General features: G+C 44.8%; 1 long non-coding RNA gene across 2 annotated transcripts; it reads left to right on the forward strand.

Moving 5' to 3' along the window:
- Positions 1-5509: 5509 nt before the first annotated feature.
- On the forward strand, positions 5510-10383 carry LOC125555891. 2 transcript variants are annotated; one of them, XR_007304938.1, is made up of 5 exons: positions 5510-5714; positions 5825-6006; positions 7911-7989; positions 8920-8962; positions 10295-10383. It is a non-coding gene; the product is annotated as an uncharacterized LOC125555891 (long non-coding RNA). The 2 variants fall into 2 exon arrangements; XR_007304937.1 differs by lacking the exon at positions 10295-10383 and having other exon boundaries at positions 8920-9258.
- The last annotated feature ends 12195 nt before the right edge of the window (positions 10384-22578 follow it).

Consider the following 22578-nt stretch of genomic DNA (forward strand, 5'->3'; position numbering starts at 1 on the left):
ATTTTATGATTCAGGACATTCATTGGCATAATGTCCGGTCCTCTGGCACTTAAAGCAAGTGACTTGGCTCGGGTCTTTCTTGGTTGGGGTTGATGGATTGGTGTGGTTCTGGCCGTTGCTTCGTCCATTCCCATTACCATTCCTGGGGCCATTGTGATTGTGCGTGCTACCTCCTCCATGGGTATGCTGAAAATGTCCTCCCGGTCTAGGGGTAAATCGTGGCTTCTGCTGAGCTCCTAAATTGTACTTTCCTTGTGTATACTTCCTCTTGCGATTTTCAATTTGCTGTTGCTTCCCTTCAATCATAAGAGCACGATCTACCAACTCCTGGTAGTTGTTGAAGGTTGCTACCATCAACTGCATGCTCAACTCATCATTCAATCCTTCCAGAAACTTCTCCTGCTTAGCTGCATCCGTAGCAACGTCATCTGGGGCATAACGTGCTGGCTTACTAAAGTCCTCCACATACCGGCCAACTGTCCATCCTCCTTGGCGCAAGTTGCGAAAATCTCACTTCTTCATGGCCATAGCTCCTGATGAAATATGGGCAGTTCGAAAAGCCTGCTGAAACCGGTCCCATGTGACAGTATCGACAGGGAAAGTGGCTGTGAAATTCTCCCACCATGATGCTGCGGGTCCTTCAAGCTGATGTGCGGCAAACTTCACCTTCTCCGCATCCATGCATCCTGTTGTGGTCAACTCTCAAGCTGTCTTGCAGAGCCAATCATCTGCTACTATCGGCTCGGTGCTACTGAAAAACACCGGCGGATTCAGCCTAAGAAATCGGGCTAAGTGATCAACAGGTGGTGGTGGGTTGTTGTTGTTGTTCCCCTGATTCTGATTCTGGACTAGCAACTGCATCAACGTATTCTACTGCTGGATCAACTGGGTGAGCTCCGGTGGAAAGGTAAATCCGGGGTCACGTCTCGGAGGCATCTGAGGGTTTAGAAAATATGAGATTTAAGAATAGAGGGGGTCTAAAGAGAAAACACTACCCATATGCACATGAGGCAAAAGCAAACAATTCACTTCATTCAATCAAACAAGGGCATACAATCGATCTAACTATCGCAAAAATGCTCGGACTACTATATTTACATGGTGGACTACTACTACTGATGAGGTGGTCTACTAGAAATATTCTTCGGTTGCAGACTCCATGATATCTGCTCCGGCTTCATCAACATAGTCATCATCGCTATCATCTGGATCCGAGTCGGTGTCGTCGATGATGATGTAGTCTTCTAGGCGAATCTCCTTGGGTTCTTCGTCTTCATCTGCTGGTGTAGGGCCTCCCATAAATATCCCGATCTTCATTGTTAGGTCGGCATTCTTATCCACTAATACTTCAATTTCCTCTTCATAATCTTCACGTGTAGCCTTGAGTTCTTCCTCCAGTCCCTTGATTCTTGTCCTTGCCTTCTTCAGGTCTATCATGTCGGCGCACATCTGGTTCTCCTGATGTCGAATGTGCTGGTTTAACTCCTGGATAAAAACTGCAATTGATCTATCCTTTCTGGTGCTGATCATCTCCCAGTGCTCATCTCGGCGCCCACAAATCTGGTAGATAGTATCCTTGAGATCATTGCGGTAGACTTCTCCAATGCGTCCCATGGCGATGTGAGCTGCCATGCTCTTTCCTAGACTCCAAGTTGGTGCATCAAAAGAAAACTCTATGGGCTCAGTGACTGGCATAAACGTCGTTCTTGGAACTTGAACTTGAATCATCCAGCGCTCTTCTTCAGGTAAAGTGGCGTTGTAGGTTCTGGTGAAGCTTGGTACTCCTATGTTCAGGTATCTAGTGACTTCCTTCAAGTGACGTCCAAAGGGTGTATCTTCATCCGGTTGCGTGAACTTGTTCCTTGCGTCCGCCATCCTAAAAGAGTAGAGAAGAGGAGAAGTCAGAAGAGAAGAGAGTGAGTAGTAATCTAGGTCTTTAGCTTAGTGGTCGTGTCCTACAGTCAGCGTGTGCTCTGATACCATCTTCTAGCGACCAGACCTCAAACGGTCCAATCTCTGTGCTCCGGTGTCATCCCTGGATCAGTAATGCTGACACCACACAGTACTTGAAGGATTCATAACAGAGTAGCAATCACACACTTATTACATCGAGTGTCTCAATAAAGAACTTATTACAATAAATATGGCTTAAGGCCATCTAATAACGATAACAGCGGAAGGCTTGGAAGATAAGTGAGCCCATCAACTCCAACGGCATCACTGAGTATAGAACCACGACCTAAAACTCCTTAATCGTCGTCTGAAAGGTCTGCAACATTAACGTTGCAGCCCGAAAACGGGTCAGCACATGGAATATGCTGGCAATGTAACACATAGAGAGTAATGGAATGAAACAGCTATACTGTATGTAAATTTGGCTGGTGGAAAGCTCTATGGTTACAGTTTTGCGTAAAGCCAATTTTTCCCTACTGCAAAGGAATAAATTTTATTTAACTATTATGGTGGTTGTTGAACATTGAGAATGGTTAACAGCATCCTCAATCCCAATTAAGTAACATCATTAAACAAACCCATCAAATTAAATTTTATAGTATCATGTTGAGATTCACATGATAATCCAGGTACTAGATACTCAAGATGTCCATAACCGGGGACACGGCTACCCATGATTAGTTTATACACTCTGCAGAGGTTTGCGCACTTTTCCCCACAAGACTCGATCTCCTCCGTTGGGATTCTCGCACTACATGGTGTTTGAGAAACGGATGACCGAGACATAGTCTTTCAGAAGTGCTAGCACCTTACGATGGGTAGACCGTACCACCTACATCCCCTACATCTGCTAGTCTACCACTGTAAGAGTTCGCACGACTTAGTTAACTATGCTAGAGCCCATAATAGCTTGTGGCTGCACACGGAAGTTTCTAGCATGAAAAATCTCATGATCCCTTTGGGCCTGGGTGGCGGTCCATAAAAAAACATGCAATCCTGGAATACCCAGGTACCTCAGTCCACCCAGATGTGTATTTAAGTTGCCACCTTAGATAAACCATTGATTTAAAAATCTCACATATGTCATGGATATCACTCACCCAATCCACGTCTACTAGCATAGCATAGCAATAATAAGCAAACGTAGAAGTAACTCCCAAAGGTTTGATAATAAACAGGTAATAGGTACTACCTCAACTACTTTCCAAACCCACAATTTATTTAGATCCTAATCATGCAATGTGTAAGGGTTGATCTAATGCAATAAAACTGGGTAGTAGAAGGTATGATCAAAGTGTTACTTGCCTTGCTGATGATCCGCGAAACCTAGCGATTCGAAGTAGCAAGCGGTGCACTCCGGGTACTTTATCGCAAACAAACAAGCATACAATAAGTACTCAACTAATGCGCAGGTAAAACTCAAATAAGAGATCTAACCAAAAAGTTCAACTTAAGAACTCCGGTTGGCAAAAAGAATCAAATCGAACGAAGCAACGAAAGACAAACGGCAAAAGAAACAGACTTTGATTACTATTCTGGATCTAGGGCAATTTTACAGAGGCAAAAACTTATTTGAGTTGGTTAAACGGAAAGAGGGTTTCGAGACGAAACTCCAGGCGCTTGAATCGCCTGATTCCGATAAACGAGCAAAAAGTTATACTAAAACGAAAATCGGATCAGAAATCGTGATCAGAAAAATCGCGGATTTAATCCGAGAAAAAGAAAAATGACGAACAGTTTAACGAACGAACGTTCGTTAACTGGATCTAAACGACGAGCATGTTCATTGAAACGAACGAACGAGCGAACGCTCACTAATTAGCCTAAACCGAAAAAATCCTTTCTAAAAAACGGATCTAAAAAAATAAACCGCGGCCAGCCCACTAGCGACGGCGGCTACCTCGGCGGCGGGTCCGGCGGGCGGCGGGGCGGCTCCAGGCGAGGCGGCGGTGCTGGCGGGACGGCGGCGGGGCGATGCGGGGCGGCGGCGAGGTGGCGGGGCAACGCGGAGTGGCGCGCGACAGCGGCGGCGGCGGCCTAGGGTTAGGGCGAGGCGCGGGGCTCGAGGCGGGCTGGGGCGCTGGTGGGCTGGCCGGCTCGGGTGGGCGCCTTATAAAGGCTGCCCTGGGCGGAGTCCCGCTCGGGTACGGCCCGGAGTCGGTTCGCGTTTTTTTTTAATAATAACGCGCAGAAAAACAAATAAAAGAAATACTAAACGGACTCCAAAAATCCCGAAATAAGTTTTCCCCGGCTAAAATCAAGCCACACAGGATGAACATTTATTTGGGGCCTAAATGCAATTTTGAAAAACGCGCATTTTTCCTAAATTCAAATAAAATAGCAAATAAAACCAAATAAAATCTTATTTAATTTATTTATTAAATCCTCAATATTTCTTTATTTTGGGAAAGTCATTTTATTCCCTCTCTCATATTTTTGCAACAGAAATTATTGAAGATAAAATAAATCAAATCAAATAATCCTATTTTTTTTCAAAATTTGAGACAACTCAAATATGAAAATAACGAAATACCCAACTCTCTCCGAGGGTCCTTGAGTTGCGAAAAATTTCTAGGATTAACCAAAATGCAATAAATATGATATGCAATGATGATCTAGTGTATAACATTCCAATGAAATGGCGATTGTTACAGCACGCATTTGTACTAATAGTTAGTTACCAGGATGTTAGCATTCGGTACGCGTAAAGGAATTGCCTGGGTACCAGATTGATAGTCTTGAGATACGACGATCGGAATCTCAGGCACAGTACATCCGCTACAAGAACCGTTACCGTTTATCGTTTAACCGATAAGATCTCTACTCCATAATGGCGGCCGTTGTGTCTCCGCCGGTCAGATTTTCTCCATAGAGAGGGTTATTTTTCGTCTCGATTCCACCTCCCACGTCAGGCTATTCGCCCTGAACCGCGAACAACCAAAATTTTCGATCAGAACTACCGGTGTGAAACATTCGAAATTCCTACGAATCCCCTTGCCCCACCCCCGCCCGCCTGTTGATCGATCCCCCTCGCCGCGCCCGAGACCCACGAACGTCTCTAACTCGATCCCCTCTCTAGATCGCCTCCTCCGCCGTTTCTCCAGATCGCAGTCTCCGTCGTTTCTCCGGATTGTTGCCACCGCCGTCTGGATCGCCGCCGCCACGGCCGCCGTCACACAGAAGACGCCGCCGGGATCGCGTCCGCGTACGGGACTGCGCCGCCGACGTGTGCTGCAGGGACACGTCTCTCCATCGATCCCCTCTCCGGATCGCCTCCTCCGTCGTTTCTCCAGATCGCCGTCTTCGTCGTTTCTCCGGATTGGCTGCACCGCCGTCTGGATCCCGCCGCGCGCCCGCCGCTCCACAGCAAGCGCGTCGGGATCCGCGTTCCACTACGGACGCCGGCGCTGATGTGTGCCGCAGGAATCGAGCAAGACTGCGCGCGGCTGCGTCGATTGCGCCCTCGAGCGGAGTGCGGTGGAGACACTGAGGGCGCATGGGAGGCGGGAACTGGGCACGGCACAAGGTGCTACTCATGAATGCGCTCTTCCCTCTCCCCATGTGTGTGCATCTTCCTCGGCTTCTGACACAGTTGCCGCCATGGATGGGCCTCGCTGGTTTGCATCGCCATTTTTGATGGATTCGTGTTCGCATGCGCCCACAGGTTAGTGTTGTAGCTATGGAGGATGAGGCAATTGGAGATGATGAGGATCATGCAACGGCTGGCGGGCGTGTGCCCTCTCGGCTTTGGGGCGAAGCAGGTTTGGATATCCGTCTCAAATCCCACCCTCCCTCGTGTTCTTGGTACGATTCCATGGATAGTCATTGATTTGTGCTTTCTCTGTGTGTCTCTGTGACGTCCAACTTCAAGGAAGACTCCGCCTTTGTGGGTGCACCTATGCCCTCTTTCTCAAGTAGTGAATTGAGTGCTACACATTGCTATTGCTGCAGTATGATGTCAAGGTGGAGTGGCTCAGAGCTCCTGTGTTTGACAACTCTGAGAACAAAGTACAGTCGTAACACATCGACGGCTACGCCTTTTTGGGTTGTTGGGTACGCATGTGAGAGACATTGGTTTCAGTGATGTAGGAATGATTACCTGTCTTTGTGCGTATGTGGTCAATTACCTAATATGGTAGTATCACTTCTCCTGGTTTGCCTTGGTCTGAAATCTGACTTTTGGACTGATTGTAGTCAATCTGAATTAGTGAGGTTCTTTTTTCCAACCGTCCATCTTCAGTTCTCTACATTATCATGCATTTTCTTTGGTTTAAAGATGTCATGATGTTCACCAAGGCAGAGAAGAAATGTTTTAAAGTTGTCCCTTCAATTGAAACAAGTATGACTTGATCCTTAGTGCCTATGCAGACATGAAAACGGAAGGTCGAGAGGTTTAAATATGTCATGATGTTTACAATTGCGGATATCCTACTTCAGGTACTTGCCTGATAACTCACAATTTCAACACAGAAGTTACTAATCTGTAAGACATGCCCTCTCTCATTCAACGATGTCCTGAATTTTTCACACAAAGCTTTGTAATCTTGCCAAGTCACAAGAGAGCCAAGTAATCATGCGAATTTTTAGAGAACTTCAAGTGGCATGCCACCATTTGCAATGGTTGTGATGTAGTGATAATTAATAAAGTGCAGGCCTTCTAAATATTCTAAAGTTGCATATCTAAGAGCATATTATATTTCTCATAAACAACTGGAGTTAAGCTTCTATCCTCTTCCTGTCTTGAAGGAATTATCTGTTGAGTAAGCTACAGTCTCTTTGTTTGACTAGCTAGGCTGTGTTACATACATGTATAAGATGATGCTTCTGTGGCTATAACTGGTGCCTGCCGCGCTAAATAGGAAACACCCTATTAATTACCCACCTCAATTTCATTAGTGCGTCCGGCCTGTGAATTTTACCCCAGACTATAAATCCCCTCCAAACGAAACCCTATAGGTGTACTATGACTCTTAATAGTGTATCCTTGTAAAAGTCGGTGTGTTGGGTTATTTTTTTGGTGTGGTTAGAGAACTCGACTCCATTTGGAACGAGGGTTTGAGTTTTATTTTTCCTAAACCTTTGAGAGGCAGAGCCATGGAAATATTTTGTGCTCTCATTCCTCTGGATGGAAGCTCTAACTTTTCCTCTTTGTTTCCAATAAGCTACTTTCTTCGAGATTGTGCAATGAAGGATTTTGATGGTAAGGGATCGTAGAGCCTCGGGTGACTAGCATTAAGATAGGAAGGCTGTTGCCGCCCTTGTCCCTTGCTGCTGGGTTGCCACGGTGGCGTCAATCACTGGCTTATTTAGAACAATAGTTAGTGGATTTTGTGATAAGGGTGAGGGCCGAGAGTGAGAGGGATGGGGTTGGGATTGGTCTGTTGTATGCATGAAATTATTTCCCTACTTCAGAAAATATGGCAAATTGCATTTCATTAGAGATTGATTTACAGCAAATTGCATGAGCGAGTGGTTCATGCATTTTTCATCAAGTCGTACATTTTCTTGGTTATGACATAAGGGTAAATGTACTGGTTGGTTGCTTCAAGACTTAATAACAGACACTATGACAATGGCTCAAGAGATATCAGATCTACCTTCTTGGCTGGGGGCGTTATGGGTGGCGCACGCCTCGGCCCCCTTGATGGCCGTGGTGGATGGACATGAACACGAGGGGGGATCAGGGCAGAGAGCAGGGTGGTTGGCGGGGGACTCATCCTTGGCAGTTCATGGGAAAGTATGGTGTGAAGCAGAGGGGGCGCCATGGCGAAGGTGAGGTAGCCGTCATCCGGTCATCTGTACTCCTAATGTCTCAGTTGGTAGTCTCCGCTCACCGGTTAAATTTCGTCCCACCAACACCGTTTTTTCGTCCTCCCTCCCACCTCCCACTCCCAGCTATTCCCACCGGCTTTATTTTATGTGATCTGAATCTGAGCGAGTCTTAAATTTTGGTGCAGTGTGAAAGGAGGAAAATGGTTGCCGAAAAGCAGGTAGATCTACACCTTGAGAGATGGCATTTTGCGGTACATTGTTTAGGTAAGGATATTGTGCTTTCTTCTGAAAACTCTAGACTGTCGACAAGATTGAGTTGTGTTCCATTTTTTAAAAATTACTTAGAATCCTGCTTCTGGCAATACTACTATGAACTGGCATACCTCGTGATCATGAGAGGATGACAAGTTCCTGATCCCCAAGAATGCCCTCATGTGCGGCTGCCGGTCATCGGACAAGACATCTCTGATGACTTAGCCACACAGCGAACCTAAGTTCGTCATGGGAGGATGTCACCTTGGACTGGAGCAACAAACGTCAAAAATTTACCAGGAAAAAAGGTTCACAAATAAGAGTGACCCAAACACAAATTGTCGTATGTTTGCAATTAAACTCTTAGTAGCAGCTTGATTCTTACTATTGTTACTTTGGTGGTGGGTATAATTAGTCATGTAGTAGCATCTTAGCTTCATCTTATTTCTTGAGAACATATCTAGCTATCAGATCTTCAAGAGTACACCATAAAAATTGAAACGCCTACTAGCTTCATAGAAGAAAGTTAGTCTTATGATAGAAGAAAGGCCCATCAGCCCTTACAGTGCCTGATTGGTTAGCGACTGCTTTTCAGGCTCAACTGATTACTGACTACGTCCAACAACATATGACTGACATGACCAAGTAGAAGTAAATTTCGTTGTGACCAAGATGGTGCCTTTATTTTGGAAAACACGATTGAGATGGGTAGGCGCATGGGCATCTCACCGGAACAAATAGATAGGCTGATTTCACTCATACACAAGTTGATTATATTATACGGTCAACTCATGAAGTAGCCGGATACCTTCTGCTTGAAGTTTGAAAGCCATTAGCATGCTAAATTATATGGATGTCCTGGTCTTGACGTGTGTGCACGTACATTGTAAAATAAACTTGAGTAATGATTAATACCTTGTTTACTCTTTGTTTGCTTTACAGGTATTTGGAGTATCTATTATGTTTCAGAATTTCTCGAACTATGGTATCTCCATATCCATCTAATGAATGCCCCCCCCCGGTAATTTCATTCAAGATATCTTAAGGAGAAATTTGGTTTTTGGTGAACTGAAACAATATACCAATAAAAATTTAGCGCTTGGCTGTACATATGAATGTTAACTTTGTTAAAATAATTCTCCCTTTATAAGAGAAGATTTCTTAGTTCAAATATATTTTTTGAAAAAATATAGTATTTTCCTGACAAACCTTTTGATTCCTCAACATCCATATCTCAGAAGGATAATAGTGGTGTGTTTATGTTGCTTTGGGTCTCTTATCACTCGAATCATTCATCAGAAAAATATTTAAAAAATAATTCTATTTTGACGTTTCCTTTGTGTTCATTATTCCATCATAGTAGTTTAAGTTCACATGAAACCAGACCATATGTTTCAGTTTCACTCTTTGGACCATGATGGTGGTGTGCAAGGTGGGCTAGATCGTAATGCTAAAAGAATCAATGGAGGTTATTGGATAGCTTTTAGATTCTCAAAAAATAATCTAGCAGATGGATGATCCTATTATCACGTATGGTGGTGGTGTGCAAGGAAATGGAGCAGCATGATGGTAGCTAATGCTATTATTTTCACATGTAAGATGTATGAGCTTCAGTTTGTCATGCTATTATCATGTATAGTCAAAAATGATTAGTTTAATCGGAATTTAGAGTTTCATTCTTAGTTCTCTGAAATATTATTTTTATATGTAATTCCTACAGAGTGTAGTATATTGGGAGCCAAGGCCGATTAGCAAGCCATGTGTCACCGCAAGGACAGGAGCGAGATTTAATTAATTGTATTTGCAAGATTTGGTCTTCCCTTCTTGTTTTCCTGGTCATCTCACACGTTTTATCACTTACATTTCCTTCTATGGTGGTCTGATCATTGTACTTTGGGACATTGTACTTTTAGGACGTAATGTGCACTTCTGGTTGTTATTTTAAATTGCTCATGTCTTGATATGTCTTTCAAATTCTTGACATCTGCGCCAGTAGCCTAAACCTCCATGGCATGCTCCATCGGAGTATTTTGTTTGTTGCACAATTTTCAAGTGTGACCTTCCAATTTATTTTGTTGCAACTATAAGGTTTGGCGCCTCAGATAAATTCTCGAAATACCAATGTCATATTTCAATTATAAAATAAGATTTAGTTTGATCATGCATGCAATTGTAATAACCCTACTTTGAGCTTTTATGTACTGGTTTAAATAGTTAAATATTCTAGATTCTTTTGCATATTTTCTTGGAATTATACTATGAGAGCATCTTAGTTTTCACTAAGTGATAAAATACATTTTCTATTTCCGTAATACAGGTCATTAGTGGTCACTTGGGATGGGTGCGATCTGTAGCATTTGATCCAGGGAACAAATGGTTTTGTCCTGGTTTTGCTGATAGGACAATAACAGTAAGCCCCACAACCTGCATTCCTTTCCTAGAAATTTAAGATGAATTCATGTATACATGCAAGTAGTTGATACAACAACCTATTAGTTACTCGGATGCTTACTCTATTGGTGTCTGCATTTTTTAATGTTACATGCATCTATTTTTATTACATAACGTTTTTCAGCTGCGGGACTCCACGTTGATGTGCTTTTTGTTGGAAATATGCCCTAGAGGCAATAATAAAATGGTTATTATTATATTTCTTTGTTCATGATAATTGTCTATTGTTCATGTTATAATTGTGTTATCCGGAAATCGTAATACATGTGTGAATACATAGACCACAACACGTCCCTAGTGAGCCTCTAGTTGACTAGCTCGTTGATCAAAAGATAGTCATGGTTTCCTAACTATGGACACTGGATGTCATTGATAACGGGATCACATCATTAGGAGAATGATGTGATGGACAAGACCCAATCCTAAGCTTAGCTCAAAGATCGTGTAGTTCGTTTGCTGTAGCTTTTCTGAATGTCAAGTATCATTTCCTTAGACCATGAGATTGTGCAACTCGCGGATACCGTAGGAGTCTTTGGGTGTGCCAAACGTCACAACGTAACTGGGTGACTATAAACGTACATTACAGGTATCTCTGAAAGTGTCTGTTGGGTTGGCATGAATCGAGACTGGGATTTGTCACTCCATATGATAGAGAGGTATCTCTGGGCCCACTCGGTAATACATCATCATAATAACCTCAATGTGATCAAGTGGTTGATCATGGGATCATGCATTACAGTACGAGTAAAGTGACTTGCCGGTAACGATACTGAACAAGGTATTGGGATACCGACGATCGAGTCTCGGGCAAGTAACGTACCGATTGACAAAGGAAATTCTATACGGATTGATTGAATCCTCGACATCGTGGTTCATCCGATGAGATCATCGTGGAGCATGTGGGAGCCAAATGGGTATCCAGATCCCGCTGTTGGTTATTGACCGGAGAGGCTTCTCGGTCATGTCTGCATGTCTCCCGAACCCGTAGGGTCTACACACTTAAGGATCGGTGATGCTAGGGTTGTCGAGATATTAGCACACGGTAACCCGAAAGTTGTTCGGAGTCCCATATGAGATTCACGAGGAGTTCCGGAATGGTCTGGAGGTAAAGATTTATATATAGGAAGTCCAGTTTCGGCCATCGGGAAGGTTTCAGGGGTCACCGGTATTGTACCAGGACCACCGGAAGGGTCCCGGGGGTCCACCGGGTGGGGCCACCTATCCTGGAGGGCCCCATGGGCTGAAGTGGGAGGGGAACCAGCCCCTGGTGGGCTGGTGTGCCCCCCCTTGGGCCTCCCCCTGCGCCTAGGGTTAGAAACCCTAGGGGTGGGGGCGCCACCTTTGCCTTGGGGGGCAAGGCACCCCCTTGGCCGCCGCCCCCCTAGGAGATTGGATCTCCTAGGGCCGGCGCCCCCCTAGGCACCCTATATATAGTGGGGGGAGGGAGGGCTGCGCACCCAAGCCCCTGGCCTCTCCCTCTCCCTCCCGTGACACTCCTCCGTCGACCAGCGCTTGGCGAAGCCCAGCCGAGATTACCGTTGCTTCCACCACCACGCCGTCGTGCTGCTGGATCTTCATCAACCTCTCCTTCCCCCTTGCTGGATCAAGTTGGAGGAGACGTCTTCCCAACCGTACATGTGTTGAACGCGGAGGTGTTGTCCGTTCGGCACTTGGTCATCGGTGATTTGAATCACGTCGAGTACGACTCCATCAACCCCATTCTCTTGAACGCTTCCGCTCGTGATCTATTTATACGAGAGATATGTTTTATGGTCATGCTCCAATGGTGAATGGTTTATTCTTAATGAATCTCGAGCGTAATGCTACACATATTCATAGTGTGAATACCAAAAGATGTAAGGTTGATAATGATAGTCCCACATACTTGTGGCACTGCCGCCTTGGTCAAATAGGTGTCAAACGCATGAAGAAGCTCCATGCAGATGGACTTTTAGAGTCTCTTGATTACGAATCATTTGACACATGCGAACCATGCCTCATGGGTAAAATGACCAAGACTCCGTTCTTAGGAATAATGGAGCGAGCAACCAACTTATTGGAAATCATACATACTGATGTGTGCGGTCCAATGAGTGTTGAGGCTCGCGGTGGCTATCGTTATGTTCTCACCCTCACTGATGACTTGAGTAGATATGGGTATGTCTACTTAATGAAACACAAGTCTGAGACCTTTGAAAAGTTCAAGGAATTTCAGAGTGAGGTTGAGAATCAACGTGACAGGAAAATCAAGTTCTTGCGATCAGATCGTGGGGGAGAATACTTGAGTCACGAATTTGGAACACACTTAAGAAAATGTGGAATAGTTTCACAACTCATGCCGCCTGTAACACCTCAGCGTAATGGTGTGTCCGAACGTCGTAATCGCACTCTATTAGATATGGTGCGATCTATGATGTCTCTTACCGATCTACCGCTATCATTTTGGGGCTATGCTTTAGAGACTGCCGCATTCACTTTAAATAGGGCTCCGTCGAAATCCATTGAGACGACACCATATGAATTATGGTTTGGGAAGAAACCTAAGCTGTCGTTTCTAAAAGTTTGGGGATGCGATGCTTATGTCAAGAAACTTCAACCTGAAAAGCTCGAACCCAAATCGGAAAAATGCATCTTCATAGGATACCCTAAAGAAATTGTTGGGTATACCTTCTACCTCAGATCCGAAGGCAAGATCTTTGCTGCCAAGAATGGGTCCTTTCTAGAGAAAGAGTTTCTCTCGAAAGAAATAAGTGGGAGGAAAGTAGAACTTGATGAAGTATTGCCTCTTGAACCGGTAAGTGGCGCAGCTCAAGAAAATGTTCCTGAGGTGCCTGCACCGACTAGAGAGGACGTTGATGATGATAATCATGAAACTTCAGATCAAGTTGCTACTGAACTTCGTAGGTCCACAAGGACACGTTCCGCACCAGAGTGGTACGGCAACCCTGTCTTGGAAATCATGTTGTTAGACAATGGTGAACCTTCGAACTATGAAGAAGCGATGGCGGGCCCGGATTCCGACAAATGGCTGGAAGCCATGAAATCCGAGATAGGATCCATGTATAAAAACGAAGTATGGACTTTGACTGACTTGCCCGTTGATCAGCGAGCCATAGAAAATAAATGGATCTTTAAGAAGAAGATAGACGCGGATGGTAATGTGACCATCTATAAAGCTCGACTTGTCGCTAAGGGTTATCGACAAGTTCAAGGGGTTGACTACGATGAGACTTTCTCATCCGTAGCGAAGCTGAAGTCCGTCCGAATCATGTTAGCAATTGCCACATTCTATGATTATGAGATATGGCAAATGGACGTCAAAATGGCATTCCTTAATGGTTTCCTTAAGGAAGAATTGTATACGATGCAGCCGGAAGGTTTTGTCGATCCTAAGAATGCTGACAAGGTGTGCAAGCTCCAACGCTCGATTTATGGGCTGGTGCAAGCATCTCGGAGTTGGAACATTCATTTTGATGAGATGATCAAATCGTTTGGGTTTATGCAGACTTATGGAGAAGCCTGCATTTACAAGAAAGTGAGTGGGAGCTCTGTAGCATTTCTCATATTGTATGTGGATGACATACTGTTGATGGGAAATGATATAGAATTCTTGGAAAGCATAAAGGCCTACTTGAACAAGTATTTTTCAATGAAGGACCTTGGAGAAGCTGCTTATATATTAGGCATCAAGATCTATAGAGATAGATCAAGACGCCTCATTGGTCTTTCACAGAGTACGTACCTTGACAAGATATTGAAGAAGTTCAAAATGGATCAGTCAAAGAAGGGGTTCTTGCGTGTATTGCAAGGTACGAGATTGAGCACGGCTCAATGCCCGACCACGGCAGAAGATAGAGAAAAGATGAGTGTCGTCCCCTATGCCTCGGCCATAGGGTCTATCATGTATGCTATGTTGTGTACCAGACCTGATGTAATCCTTGCCGTAAGTTTGGTAGGAAGGTACCAAAGTAATCCCGGCATGGAACACTGGACAGCGGTCAAGAATATCCTGAAGTACCAGAAAAGGACTAAGGACATGTTTCTCGTGTATGGAGGTGACGAAGAGCTCGTCGTAAGGGGTTACGTCGATGCTAGCTTCAACACAGATCTGGATGACTCTAACTCACAAACCGGATACGTGTATATTTTGAATGGTGGGGCAGTAATCTGGTGCAGTTGCAAGCAAAGCGTTGTGGCGGGATCTACATGTGAAGCGGAGTACATGGCAGCCTCGGAGGCAGCACAAGAAGCAGTCTGGGTGAAGGAGTTCATTACCGACCTAGGAGTCATAACCAATGCGTCGGGCCCGATGACTCTCTTCTGTGACAACACTGGAGCTATTGCCCTTGCCAAGGAGCCCAGGTTTCATAGGAAGACCAGGCATATCAAGCGTCGCTTCAACTCCATTCGTGAAAGTGTTCAAAATGGAGACATAGAGATTTGTAAAGTACATACGGACCTGAATGTAGCATATCCGTTGACTAAACCTCTCCCTAGAGCAAAACATGATCAACACCAGAACTGCTTGGGTGTTTGATTCATCACAATGTAACTAGAATATTGACTCTAGTGCAAGTGGGAGACTGTTGGAAATATGCCCTAGAGGCAATAATAAAATGGTTATTATTATATTTCTTTGTTCATGATAATTGTCTATTGTTCATGCTATAATTGTGTTATCCAGAAATCGTAATACATGTGTGAATACATAGACCACAACACGTCCCTAGTGAGCCTCTAGTTGACTAGCTCGTTGATCAAAAGATAGTCATGGTTTCCTGACTATGGACATTGGATGTCATTGATAACGGGATCACATCATTAGGAGAATGATGTGATGGACAAGACCCAATCCTAAGCTTAGCTCAAAGATCGTGTAGTTCGTTTGTTGTAGCTTTTCTGAATGTCAAGTATCATTTCCTTAGACCATGAGATTGTGCAACTCCCGGATACCGTAGGAGTCTTTGGGTGTGCCAAACGTCACAACGTAATTGGGTGACTATAAAGTTACATTACAGGTATCTCCGAAAGTGTCTGTTGGGTTGGCATGAATCGAGACTGGGATTTGTCACTCGTATGATGGAGAGGTATCTCTGGGTCCACTCGGTAATGCATCATCATAATGAGCTCAATGTGATCAAGTGGTTGATCACGGGATCATGCATTACGGTACGAGTAAAGTGACTTGCCGGTAACGAGACTGAACAAGGTATTGGGATACCGACGATCGAGTCTCGGGCAAGTAACGTACCGATTGACAAAGGGAATTCTATACGGATTGATTGAATCCTCGACATCGTGGTCCATCCAATGAGATCATCATGGAGCATGTGGGAGCCAACATGGGTATCCAGATCCCGCTATTAGTTATTGACCGGAGAGGCTTCTCGGTCATGTCTGCATGTCTCCCGAACCCGTAGGGTCTACACACTTAAGGATCGGTGACGCTAGGGTTGTAGAGATATTACCACACGGTAACTCGAAAGTTGTTCGGAGTCCCGGATGAGATCCCGGACGTCACGAGGAGTTCCGGAATGGTCCGGAGGTAAAGATTTATATATAGGAAGTCTAGTTTCGGCCATCGAGAAGGTTTCGGGGGTCACCGGTATTGTACCGGGACCACCGGAAGGGTCCCAGGGGTCCACCGGGTGGGGCCACCTATCCCGGAGGGCCCCACAGGCTGAAGTGGGAGGGGAACCAGCCCCTGGTGGGCTGGTGCGCCCCCCTTGGGCCTCCCCCTGCGCCTAGGGTTAGAAACCCTAGGGGTGGGGGGCGCCACCCTTGCCTTGGGGGGCAAGGCACCCCCTTGGCCGCCGCCCCCCTAGGAGATTGGATCTCCTAGGGCCGCCGCCCCCCCCCAAGGCACCCTATATATAGTGGGGGGAGGGAGGGCTGCGCACCCAAGCCCCTGGCCTCTCCCTCTCCCTCCCGTGACACTCCTCCGTCGACCAGCGCTTGGCGAAGCCCTGCCGAGATTACCGTTGCTTCCACCACCACGCCGTCGTGCTGCTGGATCTTCATCAACCTCTCCTTCCCCCTTGCTGGATCAAGTTGGAGGAGACGTCTTCCCAACCGTACGTGTGTTGAACGCGGAGGTGTTGTCCGTTCGGCACTTGGTCATCGGTGATTTGAATCACGTCGAGTACGACTCCATCAACCCCGTTCTCTTGAACGCTTCCGCTCGTGATCTACAAGGGTATGTAGATGCACTCCTCTTTCCCTTGTTGCTAGATGACTCCATAGATTGATCTTGGTGATGTGTAGAAAATTTTAAAATTCTGCTACATTCCCCTATAGTGGCATCATGAGCTAGGTCTATGCGTAGTTACTATGCACGAGTAGAACACAAAGCAGTTGTGGGCGTCGATATTGTCAATTATCTTGCCGTTACTAGTCTTATCTTGATTCGGCAGCATTGTGGGATGAAGCGTCCCGGACCAACCTTACACGTATGCTTACGTGAGACCGGTTCCACCGACTGACATGCACTAGTTGCATAAGGTGGCTGGCGGGTGTCTGTCTCTCCCACTTTAGTCGGATCAGATTCGATGAACAGGGTCCTTATGAAGGGTAAATAGAAATTGGCAATTCACGTTGTGGTTTTGGCGTAGGTAAGAAACATTCTTGCTAGAAACCTATAGCAGCCACGTAAAAACTTGCAACAACAATTAGAGGACGTCTAACTTGTTTTTGCAGCAAGTGTTTTGTGATGTGATATGGCCAAAGGATGTGATGAATGATATATGTGATGTATGAGATGATCATGTTCTTGTAATAGGAATCACGACCCGCATGTCGATGAGTACGACAACCGGCAGGAGCCATAGGAGTTGTCTTTATTTATTTATGACCTGTGTGTCAACATAAACGTCATGTAATTACTTTACTTTATTGCTAAAGTGTTAGCCATAGTAGTAGAAGTAATAGATGACGAGACAACTTCAAGAAGACACGATGATGGAGATCATGGTGTCATGCCGGTGACAATGATGATCATGGAGCCCCGAAGATGGAGATCAAAAGGAGCAAATGATATTGGCCATATCATGTCACTATTTGATTGCATGTGATGTTTATCATGTTTTACATCTTATTTGCTTAGAACGATGGTAGCTTAAATAAGATGATCCCTCATAATAATTTCAAGAAAGTGTTCCCCCTAACTGTGCACCGTTGCGAAGGTTCGTTGTTTCGAAGCACCACGTGATGATCGGGTGTGATAGATTCTAACATTCGAATACAACGGGTGTAAGCCAGATTTACACACGCAATACACTTAGGTTGACTTGACGAGCCTAGCATGTACAGACATGGCCTCGGAACACAGAAGACCGAAAGGTCAAGCATGAGTCGTATAGAAGATACGATCAACATGAAGATGTTCACCGATGTTGACTAGTCCGTCTCATGTGATGATCGGACACGGCCTAGTTAACTCGGATCATGTTATACTTAGATGACTAGTGGGATGTCTATCTGAGTGGGAGTTCATTGAATAATTTGATTAGATGAACTTAATTATCATGAACTTAGTCTAAAATCTTTACAATATGTCTTGTAGATCAAATGGCCCACGTTGTCCTCAACTTCAACGCGTTCCTAGAGAAAACCAAGCTGAAAGACGATGGCAGCAACTATACGGACTGGGTCCGGAACCTGAGGATCATCCTCATAGCTGCCAAGAAAGATTATGTCCTAGAAGCACCGCTAGGTAACGCACCTGTCCCAGAGAACCAAGGCATTATGAACGCTTGGCAATCACGTGTCGATGATTACTCCCTCGTTCAGTGCGGCATGCTTTACAGCTTAGAACCGGGGCTCCAAAAGCGTTTTGAGAGACATGGAGCATATGAGATGTTTGAAGAGCTGAAAATGGTTTTCCAAGCTCATGCCCGGGTCGAGAGATATGAAGTCTCCGACAAGTTCTTCAGCTGTAAGATGAAGGAAAATAGTTCTGTCAGTGAGCACATACTCAAAATGTCTGGGTTGCATAACCGCTTGACTCAGCTGGGAGTTGATCTCCCGGATGACGCGGCCATTGACAGAATCCTTCAGTCGCTCCCACCGAGCTATAAGAGCTTTGTGATGAACTTCAATATGAAGGGGATGGAAAAGACCATTCCTGAGGTATATTCAATGCTGAAATCAGCAGAGGTGGAAATCAAAAAGGAACATCAAGTGTTGATGGTGAATAAAACCACTAAGTTCAAGAAAGGCAAGGGTAAGAAGAACTTCAAGAAGGACGGCAAGGGAGTTGCCGCGCCTGGTAAGCAAGCTGCCGGGAAGAAGCCAAAGAATGGACCCAAGCCTGAGACTGAGTGTTTTTATTGCAAGGGAAGTGGTCACTGGAAGCGGAACTACCCCAAATACTTAGCGGACAAGAAGGCCGGCAACACTAAAGGTATATGTGATATACATGTAATTGATGTGTACCTTACCAGTAACTCAAAGCAGGAGCTGCGGAATAAGCGGAGACCGGCGAAGGACGAGGTGACGATGCGCGTCGGGAATGGTTCCAAGGTCGATGTGATCGCCGTCGGCACGCTGCCTCTACATTTACCTATGGGATTAGTTTTAAACCTCAATAATTGTTATTTAGTGCCAGCTTTGAGCATGAACATTGTATCAGGATCTCGTTTAATTTGAGATGGCTACTCATTTAAATCCGAGAATAATGGTTGTTCTATTTATACGAGAGATATGTTTTATGGTCATGCTCCAATGGTGAATGGTTTATTCTTAATGAATCTCGAGCGTAATGCTACACATATTCATAGTGTGAATACCAAAAGATGTAAGGTTGATAATGATAGTCCCACATACTTGTGGCACTGCCGCCTTGGTCACATAGGTGTCAAACGCATGAAGAAGCTCCATGCAGATGGACTTTTAGAGTCTCTTGATTACGAATCATTTGACACATGCGAACCATGCCTCATGGGTAAAATGACCAAGACTCCGTTCTCAGGAACAATGGAGCGAGCAACCAACTTATTGGAAATCATACATACTAATGTGTGCGGTCCAATGAGTGTTGAGGCTCGCGGTGGCTATCGTTATGTTCTCACCCTCACTGATGACTTGAGTGGATATGGGTATGTCTACTTAATGAAACACAAGTCTGAGACCTTTGAAAAGTTCAAGGAATTTCAGAGTGAGGTTGAGAATCAACGTGACAGGAAAATCAAGTTCTTGCGATCAGATCGTGGGGGAGAATACTTGGGTCACGAATTTGGAACACACTTAATAAAATGTGGAATAGTTTCACAACTCATGCCACCTATAACACCTCAGCGTAATGGTGTGTCCGAACGTCGTAATCGCACTCTATTAGATATGGTGCGATCTATGATGTCTCTTACCGATCTACCGCTATCATTTTGGGGCTATGCTTTAGAGACTGCCGCATTCACTTTAAATAGGGCTCCGTCGAAATCCGTTGAGACGACACCGTATGAATTATGGTTTGGGAAGAAACCTAAGCTATCGTTTCTAAAAGTTTGGGGATGTGATGCTTATGTCAAGAAACTTCAACCTGAAAAGCTCGAACCCAAATCGGAAAAATGCGTCTTCATAGGATACCCTAAAGAAATTGTTGGGTATACCTTCTACCTCAGATCCGAAGGCAAGATCTTTGTTGCCAAGAATGGTTCCTTTCTAGAGAAAGAGTTTCTCTCGAAAGAAATAAGTGGGAGGAAAGTAGAACTTGATGAAGTATTGCCTCTTGAACCGGTAAGTGGCGCAGCTCAAGAAAATGTTCCTGAGGTGCCTGCACCGACTAGAGAGGAAGTTGATGATGATGATCATGAAACTTCAGATCAAGTTGCTACTGAACTTCGTAGGTCCACAAGGACACGTTCCGCGCCAGAGTGGTACGGCAACCCTATCTTGGAAATCATGTTGTTAGACAACGGTGAACCTTCGAACTATGAAGAAGCGATGGCGGGCCCGGATTCTGACAAATGGCTGGAAGCCATGAAATCCGAGATAGGATCCATGTATGAAAACGAAGTATGGACTTTGACTAACTTGCCCGTTGATCGGCGAGCCATAGAAAATAAATGGATCTTTAAGAAGAAGACAGACGCGGATGGTAATGTGACCATCTATAAAGCTCGACTTGTCGGTAAGGGTTATCGACAAGTTCAAGGGGTTGACTACGATGAGACTTTCTCACCCGTAGCGAAGCTGAAGTCCGTCCGAATCATGTTAGCAATTGCCACATTCTATGATTATGAGATATGGCAAATGGACGTCAAAACGGCATTCCTTAATGGTTTCCTTAAGGAAGAATTGTATACGATGCAGCCGGAAGGTTTTGTCAATCCTAAGAATGCTGACAAGGTGTGCAAGCTCCAACGCTCGATTTATGGGCTGGTGCAAGCATCTCGGAGTTGGAACATTCGTTTTGATGAGATGATCAAAGCGTTTGGGTTTATGCAGACTTATGGAGAAGCCTGCATTTACAAGAAAGTGAGTGGGAGCTCTGTAGCATTTCTCATATTGTATGTGGATGACATACTGTTGATGGGAAATGATATAGAATTCTTGGAAAGCATAAAGGCCTACTTGAACAAGTGTTTTTCAATGAAGGACCTTGGAGAAGCTGCTTTTATATTAGGGTGTGGATAGAAGAGATTATGGGTCGGGTACGGTGTTTAGTTAATTTAGTTTAATGTTTATGTTTGAAATTGACTTTTACCATTCTGGTTGAATGGGGGTGTGGATAGAAGAGATTGCGGGTCGGGTACGGTGATGCCAACATTGTATTAGGGGCAGATAGATTTAAGTTCCGTCTTATGTCCATGAGGATAGGATCACTACTAAATCATCAGAATAAGTCTGCTCCTGTTGCGACGCACGGGCAATGGGAGAAATGTGATGTCCATGTGAGTATCTAAAGGTAACAAGTTATACATGATTAGTATTGTGCACGAGCTACTCGTGAGTCAATTGAATTTTGAATCTTTGCAAGTTGATTTTTGGGAGAACACAAGTGCAACCTGAGGACGAAGTCATTGATGGCACTACGAGATGCAATGGCGATGCCGAAGGCATCGATGGCACTGCGAGGCTGAGCCCTCGTAGGAGACAAGGACGACACTTCGAGCGGTAGTGAGGAGTGGCGTCATAGTGGGAGGCAAGGAAGAAGGTTTGTAGGGGTGCGGTGGTTCACCGAAAAAATCTGGTCGCTAGGCGGTAGTGAGGAGTGGCGTCATAGTCGGAGGCGAGGAAGAAGGTTCATAGGGGTGCGGTGGTTCACTGGAAAAATCTGGCCGCTAGGCTGGTTCAGAGGGTTGGTCGGGGTGGCGGTCGCGGCTAGTGGATCGGCGGGTGGTGGCTGGCTGTTAAGGAGGAAGAAGCCCAAGGTAGAAGAAAAACAACAACCATTCGATGAAGATCCAACGTTGCTTGAGCAGTGGCGTCATAGTCGAAGGCGGAAAGAGGGTTGAAAGGTGTGGGTGGGGGTGCGATGGCTCGCTGAAAAAATCTGGTTACCGGGGTGGTCCACAGGGATAGTCGAGGGTGGCGACAGGGGAGGGCAGGGAAGCAACGCGGTCGGGGGTGGTGGCGATGGGTGGATCAGCCGGTTGTAGTTGGCGGTTCAGTAGGAGGAAGAGGTCTGGGGTAGAGGATAAACAACAACCATCCGACTAAAGACCCAACAACCCTCATAAATCAACTTTGCATCAAATTTTCATAGTCTGACATATAACTGACACCCTTAATACCGAGATATTTAGAATATTTTGATCATATTTATATGAAAAATATCATCTTATGCAATACTAAAGTTATACATTATAAAAATTGAACTCGTGATGTGCATCTAATGATATTGATTCCATATTGTGATTTTTTTTGTATTTTCTATAAAGTTGGTAAACTTTACAAAGTTTGACTTTAGACAAATCTTATATGCGAGTAAAAGGACCGGAGGGAGTACTATGTTGCTTTCTACATGTCTTCTTATGGCCTTATTAAAGATCTTCATTTCTATGGGTTTAAACACAAGATGTTATTTTTGTAGCACATTTCTGATAAGTTTTTCTTCTATAAAGCTATAATTTCAACCACATTCTAAAATATAAATGGGATTTGGTGATAAGTAATCATTGTGTTTGTTCATAATCTATCAGACACGACAAC

This window comes from Triticum urartu, chromosome 5 (assembly GCF_003073215.2).
Source record: "Triticum urartu cultivar G1812 chromosome 5, Tu2.1, whole genome shotgun sequence".
Lineage (NCBI taxonomy): Eukaryota > Viridiplantae > Streptophyta > Magnoliopsida > Poales > Poaceae > Triticum > Triticum urartu.